Here is a 12,358-nt window from a genome sequence, read left to right as displayed (position 1 = left end):
GTCTATGGAATGGCATTCAAACACCGATGGTTAGCTATATTTAGAATCACAGAGGATACACAGTCATACAGCAAGATGTGGAAAGAAGGAGCATTTTGAAAGCACTGTGCTCCTCAAAAGCCTAAAAGTGTACATATCCTTTGAGCTAGCTATTGTACTATGAATTTATGCTAAAGAAATAATTAATGGTGTAAAAATTTTAGGTAAAATGTTGGCCATTAAAACTCTTTTTGCAAAGCAAAATTTTAAAAAGCCAACTGATAATATTACAACAGACATATATTTCAGCGTAGGTGTGAAGTGGAATACTATTGATCAAGAAAAAATGATGTTATGAAAATATATTTATTGATATAGAAAGCTACTTGTGACACATCAAGTAAAAAAGAAGTAAAGAACACAATATACGGCGTGATCCATCTTAATTTAAAATCATGTGCAAAGATAACAATTGCAAATGTTTTAAACCAAAATATTAATTGTAGTTATCTCTGAATTCTGGTATTTTCAGTGTTTTAACTTTTTAATTATATATATATATATATATATGCATTCTAATATTCTAATTTTTCGACAATGGGCATATACTAATTAGGTAAAGAAAACTCAAGTTGAAAAGCCTCTTTCTCCAGCAGTTCGGTATTAGTGGGAGTGACAATACTCAGAAGATAGGATCCCGATGACGGTACCACAGAAAAGTGAGGGAGAGTAAAGAGAAAATGTTTTGAAAAATGTATAATTTTTGAACAACTAAAAACTGTTTGGTATATAGAGAGTATTGGTTCGTGTCTCACAGCCCTGATGGGGACTGAATCTGTCTAATTTGTGAGAGTCGCATGGCCTAACTCACCCACTCATGGTCAGAAGAGAAAGTAGAGGCCCGGAAAAGTCCCGTGTGTGCTTCAAGCTCACAGGACAGAGCAGAGGTCACCCACATGCTCTGGTCAAGGTAAAGCTTCCCATTAATAGAGCTGAAAATGAATGAAATTACATCTCAAGAGAGATTTCGAAAGGGATACAAATGACCTCCTAGGACGTGCCAGCCTGGGAAAACAAAACTGGGCTGCAACGCTGGTGGATTCTCTGAAATCGGTGTGACCTGAGCCGGTGGTCCACCTCCCTCAGCCCGGGGTCCTCATGGTACAAGGGGGTGATGATATTTCCTTTTCAAGGGTACAGCGAGGATTCAAAAAGATAAGTTGGAAGTTTACACCGTGGCCCAACACAAAGCAAGCACAGAACACATGCTAACCATTCTCATTAACAATTTGCCTCTCCATGTATAAATCAATAGTAAAGAGGAATTTTACAAAAGAATAACATTTCACAAAAAGCCACCTTTGCCTGTCTAATTCTGAGTCTATGTCACGCTCATCTGAAAGACAAAGTGGGTACCAGGACGATGGGTTATGGGCGTAGGCTCACTCAGCACTCCCCACCAATTAGTTTGTAGAGTGGTTGTGAAGACCCTTTAAGAATCTGAGTAGAAGTAGCCTGTAATCTATAAGACACCATGTGAATAACAGGGATGGAAAATGAAGAAATTAAAAACACTATGTAGATATATAAATATGCTTTTTGGTTAAGGTCCATTTGGTTTGATTTGATTTGTTTCTGAAATATTTGGATTGCACACAATGCTCTCATCAGTGTAAAGATATCAGAAAAAGTCATAGTTGATGTACCAGTTAAACATGTGCATATTTAATCAACTAAACAGAAAAGTAAAACTGAAACATCTAAATACCAAAAACAATAAGAAATACTTTCTCAGTTGCCTAATTTGACACCAGGCATCACTGCATTCCAAGTTCTAGTTGTTTTTGGGTAACACTCTTCACAGTCCTAACAAAAGTACAACCCCAGTTGTGTTAACCTACCACAGTCTGTGACACTGCAGATGTCAACGTGGGTCAGACAAATGTCCGGGCGGCAGCTGCACGCACCTCGGTCTTGGCCTCCGTGTGAGCTTCTCTGTACATGAGAGAGGACAGGAGACGTGGTTAGTGACACCGAGACTGGATGGTTTCCCTATGCATAAGCTGTTCCCCTTGAATCAACGGAGGCTGTGCACACACGCATTTGCGCTCAAGTAGTCCTGGAACTACACAGCCCTACAGTATGTCCTCAAAGGGGTGGCGCTTTTGAAATAGAAGTCTGTTCTTTAGTAAAAATTAAGGAACAAGGTCAGGTGTGTGAAACTTGAGTCAGTCCTGAGGTCTCTGGCCTCCCCACTAAGACCACCAACAAAGACAGATGAGTCAGAGATGAACTCAGATGCCAGGACACTGCCCACCTGTCAGGTGGGAATCAGTCACCAGCAGAAGGTTCTGGGCTGCAGGGCAGGCGCCTGAGATTTAAATACGGCAGCGCACGCAGGGTCAGGTGAAGATCTCACAATCAGATCGCTCACCCAAGGCCATATCAGGACTTATTCTACATGGAAATAATTTAAACCTTTAAAAATAATAAAAGTAAAGAAAGATGAGATGAGGAAGACAGGAAGTTCCTGGTATTTCCTATTTTCTAGGTTTACCTGGAAAATGGGGTGATTGAAGAAAAGGGAAAGAATTCCTGTGGAACATGAATTCAATTTTTTCTAACCACCAACCTTATTCATTCCAATTTTAGCAGTTCTGTGGGAGGAAACATGAAACATGAAATTCTACGCATTCAACTCTGCATGACTCTTTTAACTCCACCTGGAATGCCCTCCTTCTCTGGGTCCTCACACGCCTGCCCAGATCACGCTTCCTATTTTATGTGAGGGTGGCGAGAAGACTAAGAACCTTCATATAAAGAACAGCACAGAAAACAGCTCCCACTACGGAATGTCCAACTCAGAAGCCAAATGCTGATCCAGCAACCCCACTCCTGGGCATGTATCCGGACAAAGCTCTACTTTGAAAACACACATGCACCCCAATGTTCACTGCAGCACTATTTACAATAGCCAGGATATGGAATCAACCTAAATGTCCATCGACAGATGAGTGGATAAAGTAGGTGTGGTATATACATGTATATATATATGAATATTACTCAGCCATAAAAAAGAACAAAATAATGCCATTTGCAGCAACATGGATGGACCTAGAGATTATCATATTAAGTGAAGAAACTCAGACAGAGAAAGACAAATATCTTATATCACTGGAATCTAAAACAATGATACAAATAAACTTACCTACAAAACAGAAACAGACTCACAGACATAGAGAACAGATTTGTGGTTGCCAAGGGGGAGGGGGTTGGGGGAGGGATGGATTGGGAGTGGGGCATTAGCAGATGCAAACTATTATCTGTAGCATGGATAAACAACAAGGTCCTACTGTACAGCACAGAGAACTATATTCAATATCCTGTGATAAACCATAACAGAAACAGAATGTATATATGTGTATAACTGAATCACTTTGCTGTACAGCAGAAATTAACACAATGTTGTAAATCAACTGTACTTCAATAAAATAACGGATAAACAAGAATCCAGGTGCTATATTCGATGCTGGGGGCCCACTATCTCATTTGCTCCTCAAAGGTAGGAAATATTGTTCTCTTCTCACGTCTGCTCAAGATGCTAAAGAAACTCACTGAGACACACAGCTAGGACTCCAGACCGACTCTGACACTGGACTTCTTTCTACATCTCCAGGCTGCCCTACAGTCTCATACCCTCTGATACATCTATCTTGAGTTCTTCATTCTTTTAAGAGAAAGCTTTTAGCAATTGTGAATATGCTTTGGCTCACAAGCAGAAACATTCTCTTCTGCAGATAGGATAGATGACTCTTCTAAGACAATATCATTGTTATTAAAATGCAGAGACCATTTTAGATCATTCAAAATCAAATGAAATACATGTATACTTTTAAAGGGAGTAATGTAGATATCAAGTTTCTGATGATTTCTTATAAATGGGAAAAATAAAACAAAGAACCCATTAGAGGATACTTATGAGAATTTCAGGCCTTGGGATCTTACTTTGTAACTGAAAATAACAGTAAATCTAGTTTCTACTTGGGTTAGATATGCTCGCCTATTGTGAGTCAGAAGTAAATTCTCTATTGATTTTAAGTAGCCCTAAATGGTTCCCTGCACTTGGGCAAGGCCATCTTGGAAAAGGTGACACCAACATGGCAAGCTGAAGTGCACACACGTGCACACTTATTTCATCTAAAGTTGCCCTTGCTTTGATTTGGTTTTAGTCAGTTATTTTTCTTTTTAAAAATTCAGTAAGTCTAAAGAAGTTTACATGATTTTAGGTTTATCAAAACAGAACATTGGATTTTAAAATGTTGGAAAAAATTGACTAGAATCTAAATTATTCAGCCCCTATGTTTTACACTTTTTGTTAAACCCCATGTATCCAGCATCCTGGCTCTAATGCAGAATACCCGACTTAACATTTATCCAAATGCTCAAAACTAAGTGATTTAATAAAACCATTAACTAGCATGGGCCAGTCCCAATCTTTTTTTTAAGTTTATGTAAAAAATATAAATAATCTAATTACTGTGGGTTGAAAAATGACAGAATTTCAAAAGTACAAGGTGACCTTCTCATTTGTAAAATGAGGATAGTGGATTTGACAATTTTTAAGATTCCTTCTCACCTCTGCAGCTAAGCTGTAGTCATCAGTAAGTTAGGGAACTTGGTCTTTAAATTTATATAAATATTCTAGTTAATAATTATTTCATAGTCTTTAAACACATAAGATCATAGTTATTTCTGCATCGATAGCATCACTTTTAAACAGAAGAGAAGCAATAAGCTTTCTATGGAAATAATAATAGCAACGCAACTAAAACTTTAATAAACTGGCCAACTCTACAATTTCACCCTTGGAACGTAACACACTGGATAGTAAGTAGAGTGATATAGGGACTCGAGGTATGCCTTCAAGAACTCTCTGCTGGACACACAGCTCATGCTAGAGTATTTACTTGTCCCTCTCTGCAGCCTTCCCCAGACAGATATCATTTTTAAAGGATTTATCATTAGATATATCTATTTGACTCATTTTCTGATGTGCTATCATTCATTTCTGGAGAAAGAGGAGTTATATTCATAATAACCTAAAAATAGAGACCTGCTACGTGCTAGGTAATGCGCACGCATTGTTTCACTTAATCCTCACTGCAAGGTAGGTGCATCCTAACACTGCTTGCACAGAAGACAAAAAAAAAATGAGGCACAGAAATGCTAACTAATTGGCCCAACATCACTAATTTGTGAATAGTAGACCTGTTTGAACCCCAGCAATATAAGTCCTCGGCATATGCTCATAACACCACACTAAGTCCTCAGTGCAATTAGAGGTCACTTTTTAAAAAAATAAAATCATCATTACCTAGACAGAACAAAAATCCTGGGGAGAATGTAATAAAGGGTTTCTCGTTACCCAGATCACCTACGGCTTTGCTGTCCAATATGGCAGACACTAGCCTTGTGGGCTCCTGGGCGCTAAACGTTGTCCCTTTAAGCTGAGATGAACCATAAATGTAAATACACACCAGATTTCACGATGGTACAAAAAGAGACCGTAAAATATCTCATTAATAAATGTATGGTGACTACCTATTGATATGATATTATGGGTTAGATGAATATAGTATCAAAATTAATTCCATCTGTTTATTTTTATTGCATTTAATATTTGCAGGAAAATGTGATATTACATATGTAATTTTGTGGCTCAGATTATATTCCTACTGGACAGGGCTGATCTGAAGTCTCAGATTCATTTCACGATGAGCTGCCTTTTGGATTTTTATCAGAATAGAGCCAAACACAAATGCTCAGAGTGAAGGCATTCTTGTCTGAGGTCGACATAACACATTCAGGTCAGTCTCAGGAATGTTAGGTGTGTATTCTTCTTAAATTCATAGCACTTAACTCAAAGTTAGTTAATAACAAAAGGTATTTTCTCTAAGATAATTACACTTTTAAGAACTTTCTACATTGTGATATAAGCTATGGGCTCATTCTCTTGCTTTTCTGCAGGCTTCTGTGGCTCTTGATGAGAGAGGTGGGTGGAGGCTCCTTGTCCTCAGAGGATACCCATGGTGATGGGAACACTTGTCTGGCCGCTTGTCTGGCAGACAGAATCCTCCCCTGGAGACAGAGTGGGACTGGACATTGTAAAGGGGACTGTTTGTCCCTCAACTGAGGAAACCTCAACAGGTGCCATCACTGGCTAATGAGGACGTGTTCTATCTCATACTGGCAGATAGGTTGGAGCTTTTCTTCATAGTAGCCTGAAAGTTTGCTTCTTTATATACTTCTGTTTATTTATTCACATTGTTTTCAGGCTTATAGTATTTCCCATCACACTTCAAGTATGGTAGGAGTATAGTGGCTCATACTCTAAATTTTTTAAAATGCACTATTTGCTTATTATTATTTTTTCAGGCCAGACTAGTTTCATTTAGTGAGCTAATTTCCACATATGCCTTATAGCAAAATTGGGCTGTGAGAACTAAATACAAAATATCTTCAAATATGTGAACATATAGCAACAACCTATAGCAACAATAATAAAATAATCCTAACAACCAGCTAACCACTGTGTTCACTTCAACAGACATCTTTTTGTAAGACTGGAATGAGAAGATCTCTGGTTTCTTTGCTTGATGCTCTGCTATGGAAATCTAACTCACTGGTACTGTCAATCGAATAAAAGCAGGCTACCTGGAACAGACCTGAAAATCCTCTCTAAACGGGGTGAGCACATGACTGGTATTTTAAAGCATTTGATATTTGAGAAATGATGTGACTTTCTTAGTATCATCTGAGGAGACAAAACAATGAGATTTAGATGTAGATCCAATTAATTGCCTACAGAGCCAGTAATCCCCAAACCCCAAGCTCACCTGTGTCACTGCACAAACACAGCCTCACTCTAAGCCCAGCACTGTCAGGGTCCCGGGAGGTGGATCCCAGGAGGTGGGGGAAAGGAGAGTGTGTGGTGAAAGGAAATTTGCTCCCTGGGGAAGACCTTCCTGTTTCAGGGTTAGGACCCTGGTGGGAGTCAGGGTATTTATGTTCTGACACCAGCTTGGCAACCCACCGTCACAACATCACACATCACAACATCATGACCCATGAGTGTCATGATGTCAGCCGCACAATCACAAATCACAGAACACAGGCAAAAAGGCAGCGGAGAGGAAGCCAGGATTTCTAGCGTACGTCCTGCCTCCTCTGCTCACTCCAGAATCCCTTTCTTTCTTTTTTTTTTTTTAAGATTTTTTTTTTTATGTGGACCATTTTTAAAGTCTTTATTGAATTTGTTGCAATATTGCTTCTGTTTTACGTTTCGGTTTTTTGGCGAGAGGCATGTGGGATCTTAGCTCCCCGACCAGGGATCAAACCCACACCGCCTGCATTGGAAGGCAAAGTCTTAACCACTGGACCACCAGGGAAGTCCCTGGAATCCCTTTCTTGCTCTCATGTTTCTCAGCAGTAAAACAAGAACTTTCAACAACTTGTCTTCAAACTGTGTCCTCTCCCCCCTAGTGCCCCCAGGTCACATCCAGCCCATGAGTAGTATTCATATGTGCCCCGGAGGCCAGAGTCAAGCTGGGGGTCTAGAGCCCTGACTTCTACTTCATCTGCTTTCATCTTTTAAAAAAATTCTTCATTAATGAAAGTTTGGAAACCATTGCACGAGATGATCTTTAAGCATTTTCCTGCTCAAAGAGCGTCACGTACTTTATTACACCTGAGGTCAAGCAAGAATTCGTCGTATTAATTCAGCCTATGTGATTCAAGAACTTACTTTTTAACGAAATACAACACTGACGTGGGCATGAAGATAGCAATGAAGAAAGGGAATCATTCAAGCCTAATTGCTTACAATATGTCCATACCAATTGGGAGACTAAGGAACCAAAGTCTAACCCATCAGAATTCTATCAGCTGTCCATGTGGCCCATCCGCACAGATGACTGTCGTTCTCCCTGCTCCTCCTCTGACAGAGAGGTAGGGAAGCAGTGCGGTCCTTAGCCTTGCACACATATTAGAATTATCTAGGAGCTTTTAAAACACAGCAACATCCACCTGCAGAGAGTGGGATTTAATTGGTGTGAGGTGAAGCCCAGGCATCAGTATCTTTTAAAAGCTCCCCAGGTCATCCTACTGAGCAGCCAGGGCTGAGAACCACTGGCTCAGAGGAAAGGCTTAAAGTCATGGAGCTGAAGCATCCCAAGTTTGAATCGAATTCTTCCGCTTCCAGCAGTATGAACTTCACAACTCAACTGGATCCTCTCTTAGGGACACGATAAAAAGACAGAATAATAGCAACACCTGCCCCACTCACCTTATAGTACTATTATGGAAATCAATTTGGAAATATAAGGAAAAGTCCTGGTAAAAATACAGCTCTATGAAATTTCTATTTTTGCTTAAGGAAGACTCGGAGAAGTAAAACTCAAAGCCATGGGCAAGGCACAGAAGCTGCAGGAGAAGTGAAACTGACCGAAAATTAGAAAAAAAGGGGGGGAGGGGGTTATATTCTTGGGTTTTAGCTACAAAGCTGTGGAATGGCTTTTCTATCTCTCGACTATGAAAAACCAGTGATTTGTGGTCTGAGTTTAAATCCCTTTATGACCCAAGATGAAAGTGTCCTGGACTCAGGACAGTGAGAGATACCAGCCCACGATTTTACATGTTGGACCTGAAGCTGGAAGTCCTGAGACCGTGATTTAACAGATTTAATCCAGCAAGCGTATCCTCCTTGCGAAGAGGTGACCCTGCGGCACGCAAGTCGGGGCTGAGCCAGGAGGAGGATTCCAGGTCCTCGACCTGAAAAAGCTCACCTTGCAGACGGGAAGGCAACAACACGGGTGGTACGTCACCACTGCAGCAGGGATGAAGCCATCCTATTCAGACGAGGCAAGCGGACCAGGGCCTCTGGGGCTCGGCGCCCAGGCCCGTGCTCGGGGACCACAGTCTGCACACTGCTGTGGGTGTGGCAGACCCCCGGGAGCCCCCTGTGGTAGGACACGTGTAGGGGTGCACGCCCAGCCCTGCCCCGCAGTCACCCTTGGACCAGATGATTCTACACAGCCGGGTCTGGGAAGGACCCTAACATCACTGTCACATGATGTGTGAAGAGCTTTCAGTATTTCTGTACGTAGTTTTCTAGTTTCACTGGAGTATCTTTTGAGATATAAGAAAGCATGATTCTCAGAGAGCCCGAGGAAACACCGCAACACTGCAAATGCAGGGGGAGGGTGGGTTCTGCAGGGTCAGGGTTCAGCACAGGGCCCTGAGCAGACAGACACGTGGACACACAGCTGGAAGAGGACCCAGCCTCAGTGCCACGCTGAGTCGCAGGCGCCCTGCATTCAAGTCATAGGAATATCAGAGTGTATGTTTATAGTTCAAAAAAAAACCAAAGTGGCTCTACGTTCCCATATCACAAGCAAGCCTGCTTTCACCGAATCGGATGTATTGACTAATACCTGACAAACTATTCTCCCTGACTGATTCTTCTTACTTTAACCTCAAGTCTGTAAGCAAAACAATCAAGAAGAAATTTGGGAGCCAGAGAGCAGATGAGGAACAAAGGTGTGAAAATCAGTGAGAGAGGGAGGAACAGGGCACCTCCTTTCCACTGAAACATGAACTACAAAAGAACATTTTTCTCTGTCTTGCATATTCCTCTGTCACCTGCAAGGACTTTCCTGTGAGCAGGAAAGACCTTAAGTCACAAGAGGAAGGATAAAGGAAGTGGAGGTGATGGCCACGGCCAGGCAGCGGCCCCAGAGGTGGCAGGGGGAGTGCAACGTGCCAGCCCAGCAGCTCTGCGACGTGGAGCCCCCATCGCAGGAGGGAGGATGCCGGGGCGCTGCATGGCCTCGTCCTGAGAGCAGGGCCTGCCCCGTCCTAACCCAAAGGGCTGAGAGGGAGAACAGGGTCAGGGGCCACAGGATGGGCGGAAGAGACTGGCCGATCCAGTGTGACGGGCCGCCTGCCAGGAGCTCCAAGGCAGAGCAGAAAATGGGAGATTTCAGGGCATTCTCTCTGGAGCCCAGGAATCACAGAAATGAGGAGCTTTCATTTCCCCCCAAGTGCCTGCTCCTTGTGAGGATACATGGCACAGTCAGAGCCACAGGTTCACACAGAGAGGAGGTGTGGACCCCGCTCGTCCGCAACGTGCCGGACCTGGACATTAATGCCATGGTTTTTTCTGTTAGAGCTACCAAGACGGTGGGTGCTTACGAGGACAAAGCCTTCCAGGGAGGGGACAAAGCAGACCCACGATGAAGTAATAGTATATGGTGTGTCCACTGGGAGGGGCGGAAAGACAGTCCAGGAGGCAAGCCAGCCTTGGGCAGCAGGTGGACACAGCCTTCCTCCCAGCTTGTCAGGAGGTGGACAGGTTTCCAAATACCGGAGCAAAGAGGGAGGATGTGGGAGGAGATCCGTGGAAGGAACCCAGGCTTCCTGGGCAGGGGCTGAGGGCGCGCTCGCAGGAGGGCACTGGGGAGAGAAGGCAGTCAGCACGGGGTCCCCTTGGGGGCACTGGACGGGCGGCTTGGAGACGTGCAGTTGTGTGTGAAGGGGCAGACGCAATCACATCCTATGTGCTAGCTCTATTTTCAGTGCAAAGTATTAAATTAGTACGAAATCTCAGGCCACAGGTGAAGACAGGGCTAGCAGACAAGCGTACTGGGTCACAGATGATGCTGACGACGGGCTGCTTCAGGTCACCTGACCGAGCTTAGAAAGCAGTGTGTCCTCAGGGGGATGTGGAGAGGGTCTCCGAGTTCGGGCAAGCACCGGCATGTGAAACCCGCTGGGCCTTGCTGCATATTGAGAATAGTTTCATCATAGGAAGAATTCAGGAAGAGTTGGTGAGGGCCCAGATCGTATGAATTTTGCTTCGAGCTCAGCAAACCATTATCCCAAAGTCAGATTTGTCACCTATACTTTATATGGCGCAGCTGAGGCCAAGCAGCCTCAGAACTTACTGTAACAAAGGATGGAGATTGTATTTTCATTTAATATATAAATGGAGGAATTCCTGCTTTAGAGTTATCTCCATTTTACAAATGAGATCAAAATATGCTCGTTTTAAATATGCTTCACTTTATATCTCTTTTTATTAGGGAGGGTAAGGGTATCTAAATCACAGGCACATATGAATAAATACGAAATCCACTGTTCCTCAAGTATAATCTGATGCTCACTGCACCATTCACCTTGTAGAAGAAATCGATTATTGAGTATTGGTTGAAAACAGGATCATATGCACAACACCCTGATGGGTATGATGAGATGGATTGCTCTATATCTTTATATTCTAAGCCGACATCATATCTGCCTCTATACACCTATATCTCTGTATTTACAGTCTCAGTTCTCAAGCAGCTGACCCCAGGTACAGAAGCAATCACTGTCTGTGAACTAGATCTGTTATGTGCCATGAAAAATGATGTGCTTCCCCATTAGGCAGTGATATGCCCACAGTGGTAGGTATTCAAGCAGACACTGCATCAGCAGATGAATGCACACCAGGAAGGTTTTAAGAAGAACTCCTCCTGAATCAGGAGACATGCTGGACTGTAGGACATTGATGTACACCCTTCTCTGTCAGAGAGGCTATGACATTAAAAGTGCTGAGGCCTTTGGAGCAAATACGTATGAGTTCGGAACAGGGAAACTGTAGGCTGGGCAGGGGTTGGGAGTACTGCTCTGAAGCCTGAGTGTGAATCAGAGGAGGAGATAAGAGGTTGGGCAGTCTAGACAGAGGGAATTGGAGTCACACCTCACGGGAGGCCAGGATGATGGCCGTCCACCTGGAACACGAAGTATCCTGAGAAGCGTGTTATCTGCTGGGTATAATCCATTTGGTAAATTAGGTGCAGCAAGACCACAAACGTCATGGCTCTCCTGCCACCCAGCCATCGCTCGAGGCTCGCCCAGAGCACCAATGCTGCGCAACATGAGGGAAGGGAAGTCAACCAAAAGGGAATGTTGCCAGAAAGACAGAGACAGAGACAGGGTTTCTCCCCTCAGAATCAGTTTATTTCAAAAGAATGGCAACCCCAATACACAGTCAAGAGAATCGAGAGCAGACTTACATTAAAAAACCCCAGTAGGATAAATATAGGAAATCTAGAAAATCTCATTCTATTGTCCCAGGAGGTGCCTATAACCGAGCCAGCATCAGTCAAAAGGAAACTTCAGTGGTCAAGAAACTTTGAAATAAGTCACCTGAAATGCAAGTAAACTCTGTCGCTGCTCCTGAAGCAAACCATTTAAATGACAAGAGGAAACATGCCTTTTAAAACAAATGGAAGAAAAAAGAGCTATTCAGGAGATGAGACCAATTCTCCAATAAAGA

The 12,358-nt window shown here is 42.9% G+C and overlaps 1 protein-coding gene across 10 annotated transcripts in view; it reads right to left on the bottom strand.

The window, feature by feature from the left end:
- MYT1L (myelin transcription factor 1 like) overlaps positions 1-12,358 on the bottom strand; it is a 406,818-nt gene that overhangs the window by 362,975 nt on the left and 31,485 nt on the right. For all 10 annotated transcript variants that reach the window (XM_036873928.1, XM_036873935.1, XM_036873927.1 and 7 more), the window contains exon 2: positions 1,881-1,974. The gene's annotated coding sequence lies outside the window, so the exon portion shown is untranslated. The remainder of the gene's footprint in view (positions 1-1,880; positions 1,975-12,358) is intronic.

Source organism: Balaenoptera musculus, chromosome 13 (genome assembly GCF_009873245.2).
Source record: "Balaenoptera musculus isolate JJ_BM4_2016_0621 chromosome 13, mBalMus1.pri.v3, whole genome shotgun sequence".
Lineage (NCBI taxonomy): Eukaryota > Metazoa > Chordata > Mammalia > Artiodactyla > Balaenopteridae > Balaenoptera > Balaenoptera musculus.
Note: the sequence above shows the minus strand (reverse complement) of the source record. Positions and strands in the feature narration are given on the sequence as shown.